General features: G+C 43.0%; 2 pseudogenes; both read left to right on the top strand.

The window, feature by feature from the left end:
• The first annotated feature begins 3,137 nt into the window (after positions 1 to 3,137).
• LOC140626761 (crossover junction endonuclease MUS81 pseudogene) lies at positions 3,138 to 4,364 on the top strand (annotated as a pseudogene).
• A 9-nt stretch (positions 4,365 to 4,373) lies between these two features.
• Positions 4,374 to 4,950, top strand: LOC140626762 (UPF0711 protein C18orf21 homolog pseudogene; annotated as a pseudogene).
• The last annotated feature ends 14,580 nt before the right edge of the window (positions 4,951 to 19,530 follow it).

Consider the following 19,530-nt stretch of genomic DNA (forward strand, 5'->3'; position numbering starts at 1 on the left):
CACTGCTTCTCCCTCACACTCCATCAACAGAGAAAAAAGTGGCTACAAGCTGATGAGAAGGTTGTCCCGAAACACGACTTGTCAGTAGCATTCAAATATCTGTTCTTCTCCACAATTAGCACAAGGAACAATAACAATGATGGACTAAAAACTTGTCTTAGAGGTTAAAAGAAACAGAATGTTTGAGATCTCAACTTCAAGGCTTTAATTCACTAATTGGCTTTGCAGGAAAACAGCCACATTATACCACAAACAGCTTATGACATCCTATCCTTCATTATAAGAAAGCTAGTATGGCCAAAAGAGCAAGGTTATTTTTATTTGAGAGCTCTCCATTGAGCTTTTTTTTTTTTTTTTTTTTACCTTGAAGGCATTTGCTACTTTGTTGAACAGACCAATGAATACATAACAACAGTAAAAAAAAATAGACAGCAATAAATGCCACAAGGTAGAGTACTATGGGAGTTCCAAAGGAGCAGTGTTCACTTCCGGCTTGGGGAGTTTAGGGAAGCATTCATGTGGGAAGGTCACATTTGATGGCCCAGAAAAAAATGAGCAAGATATACATTGACAGTTGGTGGAACAGCATTCTACGTAAAAGAAAGCGTAGACAAAGACTTGCTGCACTAAAGCCCAAAGGGAAGGAAGGGTGCCTGATGCCGAAAGGTCTAGGAGCCATGACACCAGATCACCAGGGCCTTGGAGACCCAACTGGGGTCTGCTTCTTCCTCTGTAGGCTTGTGAGGAGTCTTTAAAGGCATCTGAGCAGGGAGTGACACCATCAGGTTCTGCTTTAAGAAGATTTATCCCCCAACAGTGGATGAGATAAGCTGGAGGCAGGAGAAATGAGCTGCAAAAAGATCAATTAAGAGGCAGTTAGCAAGGTCTCGATAAGAGATAATGAGGGCCTAAGTTGGCCTGGAGACATGGAAATGGCAGGAGGGAGATGAGAGAGAGAACTAGTTCGCTGTCAGACCTGTCAGATTCCCGACTGAGCCAGGGTGAGGGACAAGCAGGGGGCAGGAAGGAGGTCCTGCGCTGGGTTGTTCAGCCCTGTGATGAGGGTGGCTTTCACAGAAACAGGGAAGGATGTGTGGGTTGGAAGACTAATTGAATTTGAATATCTGGCCTTTGCGAGGTCGGCAGGACATCCAGACAGACATAGCTAATGGGCAGGTGGAGAAAAGAGCCCTCGAGCTCTGTGGCGGGGAATGCTGAAGACAGAGCAACCCTGAATCTTGTATCCCTTCTCTTCAAGAAGTCAAGTTCCAGAGCATTTTTCTGACAGGAGCGTTTAATCAGCATTATTTTCCATATTATCTGTATTTGTACCTACAGAGAGATTGCCAGCGGTCTGTATGATGAGCCTCCACCACCATGAAAAGTGTTAGTATGCACTGGAAAGCATGCAGTGTCTTCTGGAAAGTTCTCCACAAGAAATTATATTCCCCTAACACACAGCATCCATGGGATTATCCGGGAGGATTGTCCCCGTTTCAGAAAACAAACAACAAAACCCTGATGATAAGGGAAACCGAGGTATCACTTTAGGCAAACAGGGAGTGTGTGATAAATGCATGTGGGTTGGTGGATCCCTGGCCTCTGCTCCTGACAAAGGAGGGATATGATATGAATTGAAGGAGCAGAGGCAGCTGTGTGGTATAGGAGGACTGTGTCACCGGGGAAGCAGTGGCACAGCCCTGGGAGCACCAGTCTCTCTCGGAGTCCAGCTGCTGGGGCTGGTTGAGGCTCTGGGCTTCCGACTCTCCCCCTTGATCAACTATTGACAATTGACCCTTGGCATCGCTATCCCTTCACTGTTTATCTCTGCACTTGCTCTCCCAGGATCTAAATCACTTCTTCAACATCTGAGCCAGGGGCAGCTCCCTCCTGCCCTCCTCACCCCTGCAAGAGAGCCAGGCTCACCTGCCCTCCATCCCTGTAGGCTATGCACTGCACCCTAGGCACCCTGCCCATTTGATCTCCCTTTCACCCTACTCCAAATATCGCAGCTCTAAGATCTTCCTCATCCTCCTAGGAAGTGCAATGCAGCACTGGGCTTGGACAAGTCTCTGGGGAAACTGGTTTCTGTAGCTTCTGGGGGTTTCAGGCTGCAAAATCTATGAGAGGAGGATGTTTATCACAGCATGTTGCTGCCGCCCTGGGCCCTGTCTGCCCTGCACTGAGAGTACAAAGTCCATGTACCCCCATCTGGCTTGTTTACCCTGTGCTCAGTGAACTGAGCACACGCTGACCAGCAGTAAGGGTGCTTGGTAGGGACTCGGCAGCATAAGTCATGGGCCAAGGAAGCAAGGAGTGCGGCCCAAGGAGTAGAACCCAGAGGGTTCTTTCTCTTTCCTCTCAGTTTGAGTAGGAAGGAAGGGTTCTACACATATCTTCTCTCATTAGCCCTTCAATCAGTACTAGAAAAATAAAGAACACACACAACACTTAAGTAGAGTGCCATTAAAATTCCTTCTTCTAGGGATCCCTGGGTGGTGCAGCGGTTTAGCGCCTGCCTTTGGCCCAGGGCGCGATCCTGGAGACCCGGGATCGAATCCCACGTCGGGCTCCCAGTGCATGGAGCCTGCTTCTCCCTCTGCCTGTGTCTCTGCCTCTCTCTCTCTCTCTGTGACTATCATAAATAAATAAAAAAAATTTTTTAAAAATTCCTTCTTCTAGAATAGTCTTAGGAAAATCAAGAGAGATTCCCATTTATGCTGCAGCAGTACCAGGTTTGACTGGAAGTCAAGAGCCTAGACTAGAATCAGCATTTAAATCTGCTACTCAAGGGCACCAGGGTGGCTCATTGGTTGAGCATCTGCCTTTGGCTCAGGGCGTGATCCCGGGGTCCTGGGATTGAGTCCAGCATCGGGCTCGCCGCAAGGAGCTTGCTTCTCCCTCTGCCTATGTCTCTGCCTTTCTGTGTCTCTCATGACTAAGTAAATAAAATCTAAATAAATAAATAAATAAACAAACAAACAAATAAATAAATTTACTACTCCAGGCTCTTTGACCTTGGACTAATTACTTAAACTTTATGGTTCTGAGTGGCCTTATCTATCACCTAGAGATGACAGACGGATCTACTCAAAGGTCTGGTGTACAAACAGGCAGTAGGATGTATGAAGTGGCCCATGCATTGGAAGTGGGGGCCATCATGGCAGAGATGTGCCCAGGAAGCTCCCAGGGTGGCTCTTGGGAGTACTCGACCCTGGCCAGCCCTCCGCTCCCTCCTCCACAGGAACCTGGTTCTCAGGACACACCAGCCAGCCAGGTACTCGCTGACTCCGGAGGGTCTGGAGCTGGCCCAGAAGCTGGCTGAGTCAGAGGGCCTGAGCTCACTGGATGTGGGCTTCAGGCCAGAGGAGCCCCCTGGGAAGGAGCCAGAAGTGCCAGGAGTGGCCTCTGCTGAGCTTGGTGCTAGTGAAGGGAGTGTCCAGCAGCTGCCACTGGAGCTTGGGCCTGGAGAGTACAGGGTGCTGTTGTGTGTGGACGTTGGCGAAGCCAAGGGGGCAGGGCACAGGCCAGAATTGCTCCTGGAGCTACAGCGGCTGCATGTGACCCACGTAGTGCGCAAGTTGCATGTCGGGGACTTTGTGTGGGTGGCTCAGGAGACCAGGCCCAGAGACCCAGCAAGACCTGGGGAGCTCGTCCCGGACCACATCGTGGAGCCAAGTGGCTAGATGATCTGGATCTGTGCAGCAGCATCACAGATGGCCGCTTCCGAGAGCAGAAGTTCCGGCTGAAGCGCTGTGGTCTGGGGCACAGAGTACACCTGGTGGAGGAGCATGGCTCTGCAAACCACCTTAGCCTTCCTGAGGGCACGCTGCTGCAGGCTGTCACCAACACTCAGGTCGTCGATGGCTTCTTTGCGAAGCGCACAGCAGACATCAAGGAGTCAGCTGCCTACCTGGCCCTCTAGACGCGGGGCTTGCAGAGGCTCTACCAGGGCCATACCCTACGCAGTCGCCCCTGGGGAACCTCGGGGGATCCTGAATCAAGGCCTGGGCCCTCCCCACAGCCTCTCTGCTCACTCCTCACCTTCAGTGACTTCAGCTCGGGAGCCACGAAGAACAAGGCCCAGTGTGTGCACGAGGTGTTCGCCAGGCAGCTGACGCAGGTGCGGGGAGTGAGTGGGGAGAAGGCAGCAGCCATAGTGGGCCAGTACAGCACCCCTGCCAGCCTCCTGGCAGCCTGTGACGCCTGTGTCACCCCCAAGGAACAGGAGATGCTGCTGAGCACCATCAAGTGTGGTCGACTGCAGAGGAATCTGGGGCCTGCTCTGAGCAGAATCTTTTCCCAGCTCTACTGCTGCTACAGCCCTCTGACCTGAGCCATCCCGTGAGGCCGACTACACCCCCCCCCCCTTCATGAGCTAGCCAGCCTTTTAATCAGAATCCACTGGGCTACAATAAAAATATAAGTATTTGCAGCTTAAAAAAAAAAAAAAGGTGCTAGTTCTTAACCGAGAAGCAAGAAATTGTACACTCAGTTTTAAAGAAGCAAAAATTTTGAAAAAATACAAAGACTCCAAAGGTGTATTGTTGACTACTTGTAAAACATGCAACAGAACAGTTAAACATCATGGTAAAAGTAGAAGCTTTCTCTCAGCACTGAAGAGCAGTCCTACCACTCCTACGAGTAAGCTCAGCCTGAAGACACCAGAGAGAAAGACTCCGAGTTCTGCAAAGCTGAGTCATATGTATGGCTCCAAAGGCAAGAGCCCTGCCTCGATATTCAGGACACCCACATCTGGACAATCAACACCCACTTGTGCCTCAAAGAATATGAGCAAAAGAAAGAAACACCTTTCTCAACTAAAAATGTTGCTTAGTCAAAGTGAAACCCAAAAGAACTCAAAGGTGGACTTCAGGAATTTCTTATTGTCTTTGTAAAAGATGGGCTGTGAAAATAAATGTTTAATGCAATTCTGAAAAAAAAAAAAAACTAAGCACAGTTTCTCGTGAACATTTAAGGGACTCTGCTCACCAAACACAGGATGATGGAGAACCCTATTTCCCTCTGATCTATTGGAAAATAGTCCCAGCATTGAGCCAAAATTTTTGTGCCAGGTCCCCAGAGTCCTATTTTAAAAGTCCAGAGCTCTGAAGCAAAACTAAAAAGGGATCCCTTCTCTGACCTGCTACTCAGGGACCCTGGAGAGTCACGAGACATGGTAGGTACAGGTGACGTCGCCAAATTTTGTGATAACAGAACAGGCTATCCAGGGCTGAGAGAATGCCGGTGGTATTTTTTGGCACATGTGACTTTAGCAAAACTGTAGACCAGGCAAAGCTGGTCTTCACAAAGAATTACATTTTTTAGTTGCATACTCTCAGTCCAAATTGGCAACTCAAGACCTCACAAGTCTTTTTTTTTTTCTGTTTCCTAGATTTGCTTAAACAAAAATATTATTCATGATTTTCTTGCTTCATTTTAAATGAGATTTACTTTAGACATTCAGAAAATAATAAAGCATGCATCCATATGCCCATCACGTGGATTTAATAGATTTTGAATTTTTGTTATCCTGGCTTCATGTTTTCTTTTTCATTTTTATTATTTTTGTAAATGAAATAAAACATCAGATGTAAATCAAATCTTCATTTTCTGTTACTTTTCTCTACCTGACCCCTAGAGAGAAACAGTAAGTATCCTGAGGTTGGTGTATATTATTTCCTTGAATGTTTTTTAAAAAAACAATTTTTTGTATAGAAATCTATTCCTAAATTATAATATTTATATATATTATCATCATAAAAAAATATTATCATCATAGATTTCCTTTTGTGTGTGTGATTATTTATTTATTTATTATTATTATTTTTTAATTGGAGTTCGATTTACCACAGATTTCCTTTTGCAACTTGCTTTTTTTCACTCTACATCATATTCTGAAATTTTTAATCATTTCAAATGCTGTGAAAAAAGCAGGTTTTTTTTTTCTTTTTATGCTGCTTTGAACATTTCTCCCTGCCTCTTGTGTACTTATGGAAGAATTTTCCATAACACGGAGCCTAAGAATATATTTTCAACTTTACTAGATATGCCAAATCACTCTCCAAAGTGATTGAGCCAATTTGTATTCTCACCAGAAGTGAATGAGTATTTTCATTTTCCTATACTTTTGCCAACGTTTGCTATTATCAGACTTCTATATTTTTTGCCAGTTTTGTGGGAATGAAATAGTATCTATTGTTTTCATATGCATTTCCTGGTTACCCATGGATTTGGGCAGTTTCTCATATATTTAATGATAATTTGTTTCTCTTTATGGGTTGCCTATTTATATCCACTACATATTTTTCTAATGGGTAGTGTCTTACCAAGTTGGGAGTTCTGTAAAGTTAGCTATGTGCAATGCAAACATCTTCTTTTCAGTAGCTTATCTTTTTTTTATCTATCTATATAAAGTACAATTTTAAGATATCCATGTATATCAATATTTTCCTTTAAGATCTGTGGGTTTTGTGCATTGTCTAACAAATTATTCCCTATGTAGAAATAAGAATATTTTTCTGTATTTTCTCCAAAAGGTGTCAAAATTTTCATTATATGTATATGCATATATGTGTATATATATATATATATATGTACACTTAACAATTTGAAACTGTGTATGTGTCTGTGATATAGGGGCTTTTTAATTTTCTTTTTTTAAGATTTTATTTATTTGAGAGAGAAGGTAAGCACTAGGAGTGGAGAGAGGCAGAAGGAGAGGGAGAAGCAGGCTCCCTACTGAGCAGGGACTCCAATGCGGGGCTTGATCCCAGGACCCTGGGATCATGACCTGAGCCTAAAGCAGACCCTTAACTGACTGAGCCACCCAGGGGCTCTTCAAATATTTTTTCATTAATATTTACATTTCTTCTCTGTTTCATAAATTATCTTTTTTTTTATGGTTAAAGAACAGGGACATCCATTTCTACTTGGTATTTGTTTATCTTGTGCCATGCCCTCAGAGAACAGGGTCAGCAGATCAGATCCTCAGAGTTTGTTAAACATGTGCCAATGCATTGTTTCGAGAAAACCATTTAAGATGCAGAGACACATTCTACCTCTTGAAGATTATCACTTAAGCTGTGCTGTGCTGATGTGATGTCTTTGGGAAATCAGAGCCAAATCTTTTGCTTTATTTTTTTACCGTAGATTCCAAGTATTCTAAATTGTATAGGGGAAAGAAACCATTTTCAGCCCAAGAATACAGAAGCATCAGTAATCATGAAGCTTCATAAAAACCCCAGTTTATTTTAAAGGGTTAAAAAAAAATCCCTGAACACACAAAAGGTCATACAATAAGCTCACCTTTTCTGGAATACCCTCTTGTAGGTGTCCATCTGCTCCATGCTAGTGCCAGTTGTAGTCTCATAACAGGTGGTGTAGGCAAAAGGGTTGCAAAAGTTCTCCTTCTCAAATGTTTTATTTCATTAATTTCAAAATGCACATTTGGAGTAAAATTTTGAAACCCCCGAGTAGGACTGTGATAACAATATTGGGTATTATTATTATTTTTTAAAGATTTTACTTATTTATTCCTGAGAGACAGAGAGAGAGAGAGGTAGAGACACAAGCAGAGGGAGAAGCAGGCGCTCTGAGGGGAGCCTGTGGCAGGATTCGATCCCAGGACCCCAGGATCATAACCTGAGCCTAAGGCTGATGCTCAACCACTAAGCCACCCAGGTGCTCCCGGCTTATAATTTTAATTGGCAGCTCTTTCCTGCCACCCCCTCCACTTTATAAAATGAAGGGGAACCTTAGAAACTTAAGGTGTCTTAGCTTAGATGAATGACATTTCAGTCACCTGGGATTCCACAGGTAAAATTCTTTCCTTCATCTTCCAGGCCCTGAATTAAATCTGTGATCTTGTCGAGTCACTTAACCAAATTAATTAAGCCTTACGTTCTTCACTTTGTAGGATTATCGTGCAAGTAAATATGTGAGTGGATCTAAAACATGTAGACATTGACCTGAGCCCTGCTACCTCGAGAGTCCTAATCTGACAGGAACACCTGAAACCTTTAGTTCAGGGATGCCTGGGGATGCAATTAAGAGGAGACAGTGTCACTATACTCCCAACACGGCCACCAGCAGGTACAGGTCATTTCTTAGCAGTTTATCTTTTAGACCAATTCAAGCACACATTTAACAAATGCAAATGCAATCTGCTGTAAATGTGTGGAGCAGCTTTATCTCCCCGCTGAGTTTGCCATATTTACTCTCGTGGGTCCTTCTTCACACCAGGAGATCGAATCCCCTTTTCCCCACCCGGCTCCAAGGGCAAGGCTTGCCATCCAGGTGGTGGGACAGTTCCCCTCGCAGGCTTGATGAGAGCAGCCCAAGAGTGGGAATAGTGGGTATTCTTGCCAGCGTTTAGAGCCGATGTCCCCTCCACTGTTCTTCTCAGATTTGCCATGCAGTGGAGTCCCCGGCGCTGACAAGGCAAGAATTGATTTATTCCTTGGTGGAGGGATGGGGAATAATACTCAAGTTGGAAAACTCAAGCTGCTTGGCTATAATCCCCAAATTGGAACTCTCCTGCCCTCATTCTCAGCTGTCACCCAGGCCGTGTCGGGCTATCTTGTCCCACCCTGCAGCCCCTGGAGCCACAGGCTTCTGCACACCAGACACCTGTCCCTCCTGTAGACATCTCCCTTCTACCTTGGTTCTCTGCGCCCCTCTGCCTGCTAGTGGAGGAGTGGCCTTCCCCCCTACTCTGCTTTGTCTACCTCCTCTTGGCTTTGCAGAGTCCAGTGGCATGAGCCTCAGTCTTGTCACTTGGTAAATATATCGAGACGTTTGTCAAACACTTAACCTTGGCAAGTGTTTTGCCGAGTACTGAGGAGAGAATGGTAAATAAGACCCAGTTCCTGTTATCAGAGAGCACACACTCTACTGGAGGAGACCTGCCAGTGAACAGATCCCTTATAATATAACAGGTAAGAGTTATTGCAGAGATATCAGCAAAAAAATAAATATATAAATATATTTTTTTATTTTTATAAATTTATTTTTATTGGTGTTCAATTTGCCAACATATAGAATAACACCCAGTGCTCATCCCATCAAGTGCCCCCGTCAGTGCCCATCACCCAGTCACCCCCACCCCTCATCCACCTCCCCTTCCACCACCCCTAGTTTTATAAATATATTTTATAAAAATATATATATATAAAGGAAGGAAGTCATGAAGTAATGGGAACGGGTCAAAGATATGACACTAGAGCTGTATCTAGAAAGATGAATAGAGATTTACAGCATTTGGAAGGCAAGGCTTCCTGCAGAGCAAAGTATCCTGCACATAGGATTGTGCAAGGAGCTATTGGTGCTTGTATGGAAGGTGCAAGGAGTAACAGAAGATGGGACAGGAAAGGGCACCTGAGGCCCTCACAGGACAGACCTTGTACATTAAGCTAAAGCACTGGATTGTCCTGGGGCTACCAGTGAAGAGGCATATTGACTTATAAATGAGGCAGTGTGATTTTAGGTTTTTTAGAGCCAAGAGTCTGGCAGGGGTTTATGGACCAAAATGTGACCCCAGATACCCACAGACTACCTGTTGAGCTTGTCAGAAATAAAGATGCCATATTTCCTAAATCGCCTTCTGCTGGGGGTGAGCACAGGGCACAGGAATCCTTATTTTTAAAAGCCTCCTAAGATGTGTGATGACAGGCCAATTGGCTGACCTCTAGGTAGAGGATGGCCTGGAAGAGGAGATCTACCAGAAGAGACCAGTTAGTCATCTAGGATAAAAGCAGAAAGAAAAGGGGTGACTGGTTGTCTCAGTGGATTAAGCATCTGTCTTCAGCTCAGGTCCCGGGTCCCGGGATCAAACCCCCACTGCCTGCCTGGCAGGGAGTCTGCTTGTCCCTCTCCCTGTGCCTCTCCCTCTGCCCTTTCCTTCCAAGCTCCCACCCTCCCCCTCAAATACATAAAATCTTAAAAAAAAAAAATAGAGAAGATGAAGCCCTCAGGGAAACCAGGAAGGCCAGACTCAGAGGTTTGCTTATGCTGCCCCAAGACAGGCCAGGGAAACCTCTTTCTTAATGTCTTGGGCATAATGCGTCCTTCGTTCTTGCTTTATTAGTCCATTCTTTCACCCAAAAATCATTTATGGAAATTATTTATTGGCTGGGTCATCTTCCGGCCACTGAAGATATAACAGTGCACAAAAGAACAAGTACATGAAAACAAGCAAGTAAGCAAATGCACAAGATGATTTCACCCAGTCCTAAAATTTTCGAAGAAATCAACATAGGGTGGATGCCTGGGTCGCTCAGTGGTTGAGTGTCTGCCTTCGGCTCAGGTAATGATCCCGGGGTGCTGGGATCGAGTCCTGCTTCAGGCTTCCCACAGGAAGCCTGCTTCTCTCTCTGTCTGTGTTTCTGCCTCTCTCTGTGTCTCTCATGAATACATTTTGAAAATCTTAAAAAGAAAAAAAAAAGAAAGAAAGAAAAAATCAACAGAGGGTGTTGAGATACAGCTTGATGGGAAAAGTCTACCTGAAGGGATAAAATTTGAAATGAGACCTGAATTGGAAAAAAAAAAAGGGGGGGCGGAGCCAGGCCTGAGAGTATCTGAGAGAAGAGTGAGCAAGAGCCAAGCAAGTGTGAGCTTGGCAAGAGAGGATAGGGAAGGAACAAATCACAGATTTTACAGGGACTTAACGTCCTGAGTGCTGTTAGGGTATAATTTTCAAAAGTTGAAATTATGACCTTCTTACAAATATCACTAAGATATAATATGACGTTATATATATTAATTTTTATATATACACATATACATACCTATGCACTCATGCACAGTCAGAGATGTGGAAATATATTTGTCAATAGACGCAAACTATAAGTGACTGTACAGCGATGCCAAGCAATGTTTAGGATTATCTTTTCCACAGGGTAGAAATCAATTGTATTTCTACCAGAAAAAAAAAAAAACACATCTCCATTAGACAAGAGTCATTTGTATTATCCATTTTCTACAAAGTAAAAATTACAAAATAGGCTCAAACCTTATAGTAGGAGCTGATCCCAGAGGGCCACCTGGGGAGTATACAATATTCCATTAAAAGACACCCAGGAATCTCTTGCCATTTCAAATTCTTTTATAATTTTTTTTTTCCTAACAGAATAGTGGGAGATGTTCTGGAAAGTTGAAAGCAGGAGAGGGGCACGGTCTGATTTGCATTCGGAAAAGAATACCTTGACTGGTTTTTTCCTCATACTGTGTGTACTGGTTATTACTGACTGATGATAAGCCTCCTTTTTCACAATAGATTTTGAGTTTCTTAAGAGCAGGGGTTGTGACTTTGCTAATACCTTGTCTGGTAAAATGGTTCATAGTCACAAATGTTTGGTAAATGAATGAGGAATCGAATGGCCTTGGTACTGATAGGACACGGCATTCGATGACACAGAATTTCAAGTTTCTGGATTGGGAATTTGTGAGGATGCTCATGGCACTTACAGAGTTGGAGAATATGGGATTTGGGACAGATTTTGGAGGGAAGATATGATTGCCTCTCTTTAGTGCTTTTTGAAACTTCTGTGAGAGACTGGCTAGACCTTCCCCAAAGCTGGTTCCCCCTGAGTGCGAGGCCGGAACCCCTTCCAGCCTGGCTCCTATGTGGTTAGACGTGCTGTGTTGCTGTGCTCTGGCCAGTGGAGTTTGAGTAGTAGGGATGTGGGTCCCTACCAGGTTGGGCTCATCAATCTGCCGACTTACAGCCCTCTTCTTCCTTCCTCTACTGGCTGATGTCAACAACCAGAGTCTCCTTGGAAGACACACGTTGATGTTGGCAAAGCCCCATCAGCCTAGAAATGGAGGATTTAGTCTCTGCTTGCTCTAGGTTCCCACGGTATTTAAAAATACCAAAAATTGTATTTTTATATAGCATTTGTTCTATTTTGTTTTAGAGTATGATCATGTCCATTTTAATCTTGCTCTTGCAATTGCAAACCTGTAGTGTCGTGTTTCTCAGAGGGGTGTTATTTGTATTATGCATGAGGCAATTACTGTGTGGGATTGGGCTTGGTTTACCCAAGGTCCATCCACTAACTGCCTGGAGCTCTCCCCACCCCAGACCTCCCCACCTCACACAGTGGTAAATGGGACAAAACCATCCTTAGTTTAACAACTTCTAGAGCCTAATGTTCAGGATACTACATTTTTTCTGTCTTTGATACAATGAACGTGATGCAAGAGAAAGAACTTAAGTCAAAAAGAGCAAGTGTCAAAACCTTGCTCTGTCTTTCACTTGCTCGGTAATTTTAGGGGAGTCTCTTATTTTTCCTTTAGCTTCTTTATTTTCATCTATCAATGGAGGTCAATAGATTCTACTCCACGGGGTGATTTTAGATTTTAGGAATAATATGCAAAGACTTTTTTTGGAGTAGGTGTTTAATATATTTTTTGTTTCTATATCTCCTCTGATCTTACTTAAATTAAATCAAAATTAAGAACCATTTATTACCATGTTCTCTCTTTTGGAAAATGTCTGTGGCTCAAAAACTATTTTTAAGGGAATGTGTATGTGCGTGATATTTTAGGTATATGTGTCTATTGGCATGAGATTGAGAAAAGTTAAATGGGGAAGAGTAGACTTTAACTCATATTTCTTATTTTTGGTTATATTATTTAATTCACTGAGGCCATCAACAGCATAAATGACTTTTGTAGTTTGGAAAGAAACATTCTAGAGAATCTAAAAATAATTTTTGAATTGATTACGTTGGATTGGAAAGCATCATGCTTCATTTGGTAAGAAAGCAAAGGATGTGCTCATGGGCTGCTTCTGACAGATTTTTGGTTTGGTTCGTTTTTAGGGTAGAAATTTAAAAGTAGAAGAAAATGAGATCTTTCCAAGTCTACCTGAAATAAAATCAGAAGTGCTATCTCAGAGAGCTTGATCATGATGGATCCGCCACTGGGAATTAGCAGGGAGGGCCACTTGCCCACATGTGAGACTGTCTCCAGTGATGCCACAGACCTGTGCTCTGCAGCCTGGCTCCACAGAAACAGGGAGACAACCTCAGAGAATACACAATGATCTCCCCTTCCCCTAAAGGTGCTGCTGTGGGGTTTCTGTGTGCCTGGAGCCAGGAGGACTCCACCTGGGCTGGGGTCTCCAGTTCTTTCTCTGAGAAATGCAAGACAGGGGCAGGGCCAACAGAATAAGAAAAACATAGCATTTTGCTACCCAGGAAAGGCAATAGTCTGGAGATATTTCACACTTTAGGAAATCAGGGCCTTTATGCCTTACTTGCCTGATGGTAGACACTAAATAAATATTTGTATTCTTTAAGAAAAACTATGACTAAGGGAGTGCCTGGGTGGCTCAGTCCGTTGAGCGTGGCACTCTTGATTTCTGCTCAGGTCATGATGTCAGATCGTCATCTCAGGTTGGTGAGATCGAGCCCTGCATCAGGATCTGCACTCAGCAGGACATCTGCTTGAGATTCTCTCTCTCCCTCTCTCTCTCTCTTCCTCTCTGCCCCTGCCCCCCTTCCTAAAATAAATAAATAAATAAATAAATAAATATCTTTTCTTAAAGATTTTATTTATTTTTTTGTATTTTTTTATTGGAGTTCAATTTGCCAACATATAGCATAACACCCAGTACTCACCCCTCAAGTGCCCCCCTCAGTGCCTGTCACCCAGTCACCCCAACCCCACTCCCACCTCCCCTTCCACTACCCCTTGTTTGTTTCCCAGAGTTAGGTGTCTCTCATGTTTTGTGACCCTCACTGATATTTTCACTCATTTTTCTCCTTTCCCCTTTATTCCCTTTCACTATTTTTTATATTCCCCAAATGAATGAGACCATATGATGATTGTCCTTCTCCGATTGACTTAATTCACTCAGCATAATACCCTCCAGTTCCATCCACATCAAAGCAAATGGTTGGGTATTCACCCTTTCTAATGGCTAAGTAATATCCCATTGCATATATAGACCACATCTTCTTTATCCATTCATCTGTCGATGGACACCAAGGCTCCTTCCACAGTGTGGCTATTGTGGCCATTGCTGCTATAAACATCGGGGCGCAGGTGTCCCGGCGTTTCACTGCATCTGTATCTTTGGGGTAAATCCCCAGTAGTGCAATTGCTGGGTCATAGGGTAGCTCTATTTTTAACTCTTTGAGGAACCTCCACACAGTTTTCCAGAGTGGCTGCCCCAGTTCACATTCCCACCAAAAGTGCAGGAGGTTTCCCTTTTCTCCACATCCTCTCCATTTGTTGTTTCCTGTCTCATTAATATTCCCCATTCTCACTGGTGTGAGGTGGGATCTCATTGTGTTTTTGATGTGTATATCCCTGATGGCCAGTGATGTGGAGCATTTTCTCATGTGCTTGTTGGCCATGTCTATGTCTTCCCCTGTGAGATATCTGTTCATATCTTTTGCCCATTTCATGATTGGATTGTTTCTTTGGTGTTGAGTTTAATAAGTTCTTTATAGATCTTGGATACTGGCCCTTTATCTGATAGGTCATTTGCAAATACCTTCTCCCATTCTTTAGGTTGTCTTATAGTTTTGTTGACTGTTTCTTTTGCTGTGTAGAAGTTTTCTATCTTTTTTAAGATTTATTTATTTGTGAGAGACACATAGAAAGAGAGGCAGAAACACAGGCAGAGGGAGAAGTAGGCTCCTCGCAGAGAGCCTGATGTGGGACTCGATCCCAGATCCTGGGGTCACGCCCTGAGCCGAAGGCAGACACCCAACCGCTGAGCTGCCCAGGCATCCCTATCTTGATTAAGTCCCAATAATTCATTTTTGCTTTTGTTTCCCTTGCCTTCATAGATGTATCTTGCAAGAAGTTGCTGTGGCCAAGTTCTAAAAGGTGTTGCCTGTGTTCTCCTCTAGGATTTTGAGGGATTCTTGTCTCACATTTAGATCTTTCATCCATTTTGAGTTTTTTTATCTTTGTGTATGGTGTAAGAGAATGGTCTAGTTTCATTCCTCTGCATGTGACTGCCCAATGTTCTCAGCACCATTTATTGAAGAGACTGTCCTTTTTCCAGTGGCTGGTCTTTCCTGCTTTGTTGAATATTAGTTGACCATAGAGTTGAGGGCCCAAGATTTTATTTATTTGAGAGAGGGAAAGTGAGCAAACAAGATGGAGAGAGCACCAGTGGAGGGAGAGGGAGAAGCCGACTTCCCACTGAGCAGGGAGCATGATGTGGGGCTGGATCCCAGGACTCTGAGGTCATGACCTGAGCTGAAGGCAGATGCTTAACTGAGCCACCCAGTCCCCCTAAAATAAATACATCTTTTTAAAAAGAAAGAAAGCAAGAAAACCTATGAATAAATGAATCCACTTGCTATCACTCTCCCATCAGAAAGAACATATATGTGTGCACATGTAGGTTCAATGAGATGGGATCTTTATAATTATAGACCAGTAAGAGTGACAGGGCAAAGCAAGAAGGAATAACACATGATGTGCCCAGGTATATGTTTAATCAGTGCTGGAATCCAGATTCTTTTTTTTTTTTTTCTTAAGGGTAGAGACCAGAGAGTTAGGGAAAGATTGTTCATGAGAGCTCCTATGCCCAAACTAAATGCAAGACAGAGAGGGTGATCTTCTCTGAGCTCTCCCCAGATGCGTTACCCTCGTGTAATGCCACGTTGCTTTGGCATCTTCCACAGGTCCTGCCCTTCTGTTCTAAATAATTACACAAACGAAACTTAGCCACCCAGTTATTGATAGTTAACAAATACTGGTCAAATACCATTGCTTACATGCTGCTGCCTGTAGAGCTGCTGAGCATGTCCTAGGCTGGGGGTGGGGGGCACCCAGAAGACAGATGAATGAGAGGGAAAATGGATTGTCCCCTTCCTCACATACTTCAGGTGCTCCTCTGATAAAGGTGACCGGATTTGCATATTTGCTATCTATCTACCCGATTCCCAGCTCACCGGTTGTTTCTGACAGCCTCCACCCTGATGGCAGAGACTCTTTTACCTTCCCACATGTGACAGTATTTCATGCATCCCCTACTACATAGTGTTCACAAAGAGCAGAAACACACATTTCAATGATGTCAAATGATAGATGAGCCTCACGTAAAATAACAGGACTGAGTAATCCCAGGAAAGTATGAACATTTATGACTAGAAATTTCCAGATTGGGGAACACCTGGGTGGCTCAGCGGTTGAGCACCTGCTTTTGGCTCAGGACGTGATCCCGGATTCCCATGTTCCAGTCCCACATCAGGCTCCCCGCAAGGAGCCTGCTTCTCCCTCTGCCTATGTCTGTGCCTCTTTCTCTGTGTCTCTCATGAATAAAGAAATAAAATCTTGAAAAAAAAAAAGAAATTTCCAGATTGGAAAATTACATTTGTTAACGGAACATTTCCAGCACCTGGACACTTGCTATGGATGATAAGTCTGTATTTTTTTTTTTTTTTTTTTTTTAGTTCATGGCCAGTTTTCCTCTTCTGTAGACTTAATTATCCCCTGTGCACTGCTCCTGGCAGTAGCACAGAAGAGAGACACACAGCACTCTCTTTTAATCTATCAGATATCTTTTCTCCAATCCCTGAAGGTACAGAGGCAAATTCCAATTTAGTAATCAAGGTCTGAGTCATTGAATAAATAACTCAATTTCTCATTCTTGTTCACTGAGCCAGTTGTATGAACAAACCCAGTGCTTTTTATGCCAACTGTGCGAATGGGCTTCCCGGGACATTGCATTCAGAAATTGCATAGAAATGCTGAAAATCATTCAGAGCAAGGCAAGTGGTTGAAGAGCCAATGTCCAAAGTCAGAAATAGATCTCTGGAGATGGATTTTTTTAAAAAATGCAGATAAAGCAAATTAGTTCTCAAAACACTACAACCCATTAACCGATAAAAGTAGCCTTAAGGTTCTAAACTAGTGCATAGGAAAAAAAGGTAGAAACTTTTGTTTCAGAAGGATAATTTGTTGGATAAAAATGTTTGGGTACTTATTCATTCATTCATTCATTCATTGAACAAAACATTTTTTGGTGCTTAGGATGTTTCTGCCCACTCTACTAATAATAAAGATACAAAGATGAACCAATTACAATTTCACCCAAAGCTTCTCATTTAAACAAATAGTCCAGCAAGGAAATAATATGCATATGCAGACAGCATTATGGAGTCATCAATGAGAGGTACCAGACCAGCCCAAGAGAGTCCATGAAGAATGTCACAGAGAAGCTTATGGCTAAGAAGAGGCTCATAGGAAGAAGCCAGAGAACGAGGGTGGGGAGTGGGGGGTGGGGGGGAGGGTTGGGGTGGGAAAGGGAGTCAGGAAGAAGGCAGTGAGAACTATTAGTTCTCCTTCTTGCCCTTACTCAAGGAAGATCCAGTTTGAGTTGCTGGAGACAAAAGACAGTCAGCAGCATTTTAGAGAGAGCACAAGTTTATGAAATCCTACCCACCATCTCCACCAGAGTAACCATAGTCACCATTTGTCACTGACCCACCATGTAGTAGGCACTGTGCTAAGCGCTTCATGCTCTTGGTCTTGCTTAATCCTTTGTGCAACCCTGCCAGGTGTGTATTTTTATCTCATTTTACAGATTAGGAAACAAAAGGTCAGAGCAGTTGGATAACTTGCTCAAGGTCACACAGCTAACAAATGGAGATTGAAATCCATATTCAAGCTGATTGCAAATCTCTTGCTCTTGACCTTAACACTGGACCCTTCATTATTTTGATCTGTGGTGGTTTTGAGGTGAGGCCACAGCCTGGGAACTTGCAGGTCAGATACTTGTCTACATGACTTGAAGTATTTTTTTTACATCTCTCCTGGATTTCTCAATTGTGTGAACAACTATCAGAAGTGGAATCAATCTTGTTCTATATGATGAAGGTATAGACACAGTAAACAACAGGTAGAAGCTAGAGGAAGACAGATCAGGTCTCAATTTGTAGAATTTGTCAGTCATCTGAGGCTCCTAATGATCTAATGATATATGGGATTTTTCAAAATGTATATACATATCTTGAGAGAGAGAGAGAGATTGATTTTAAGGAATAGACCCCTGAGGTTGTAGATCTGAAATATACAGGGTGAGTGGGCTGGCTGGAAACTTAGGCAGAGTCTTTGTGTTGCAGCCTTGAGGCCAAATTCCCCATTTGGGAAAATGCCCATATCGAGCTTAACTTTTGCCATATTGTGATGAAGATACAAGTGTCCCTAGACTCATGGTAAGACTCAGGCTGAGCCAGAGGTGGTCTGGGCTTCACAATGCAATTATTATATGACTTTTAGATTCTGTGACTCTAGCTTGTGTCCAAAATTTAGCAGAATTCATGTGTTTCTTTCTTTCTTTTACTTTTTTTTTTTTTTTTTTTTTAGAAAGGGAGTGGGGGAGGAAGGCCAGAGGGAGAGGGAAAGAGAGAATTTTAAGCAGACCTCATGTCCAGTGTGGAACCTGACTTGGGGCTCAATCTCACCACCCTGAGATCACAACCTGAGCCAAAATCTGGAACCAGATGGTTAATTGAGTGAACCACCCAGGCATCCCTGAATTCCTGTGTTCCCTAAACCTTGAGGGAAATGTTATATAATCCCTGCCAAGGGAAAATGTGGTATCTATATTATAATTCGTGAACTGTAGGAATTGTGCCCTCTATTTGAAAGACAAACAATATCTTCATTTATAAAGCTCTGCCTTCAGAAATGGCCATGCAGTTTCATTTAATCTTATAGTATTTCTAATAGATGGTTTTGCCATGGTAACACAGAGATAAGATGTTAAAAACACATTGTATCAAGCTAAATTCCCTATGTTATGTTAATGGCACCCATTTCTATATGAACCATTTTCCTGTTGTCATACATAACATTTTCAGACTTATTTTAGCATACAGATTGAGATAAACTACAAAAGGAAGGCATAGTGTGTTTCCATTTTATTGGTGACAAAATCTATGTGCAAAGGTTGAAGACCCAATCTGAGATCAAGCAAAAGATCTATACACCTGGCATCATGGCATCACTGGTGCCTTGTTCCATTCAGCAGATCCTGTTTCCATGGTTCTAAAAGTCTACTGACCAGTCTGTCACCACTCTCTCTCACACTTGCATGCTCTCTCTCTCTCTCTCTCTCTCAATTATAAAATAACACAAGCGTGCGGTTAAAAATTCAATATTGATCAATGGTATTAAATAAAAACTAAACTTTCTGCAATCTATGCGCACCACACCAATCTACTTTTTTAAAAACCCCTTACAATGTCCAGCTCTTCAATCTTCATCTTTATTTGTTAATTCATCAACTTTAGACCATGTATATCTTCTCTGGAGGCACATATATTTTTTTTTACACAAAAGTTTGGAAATTCTCTACCTTGGCAAATAAAACCAACTGAGAAATGAGGCAATGCGATCGCATTAAATACATATAAAGGGAAGCGGAAGGGCTCTCTCTCAAAGCAACTTTACTCTTCCAGTGATAGGAAGACAAAAGGAGAAATAAACACATTTAAAAGAATGTAAATGTATTCTTTTTATGTGGTGACTCTCAAAGCGTTTTCAGCTATCTTC

The sequence above is a fragment of the Canis lupus genome, chromosome 38 (assembly GCF_048164855.1).
Source record: "Canis lupus baileyi chromosome 38, mCanLup2.hap1, whole genome shotgun sequence".
In the NCBI taxonomy this organism is placed as follows: domain Eukaryota; kingdom Metazoa; phylum Chordata; class Mammalia; order Carnivora; family Canidae; genus Canis; species Canis lupus.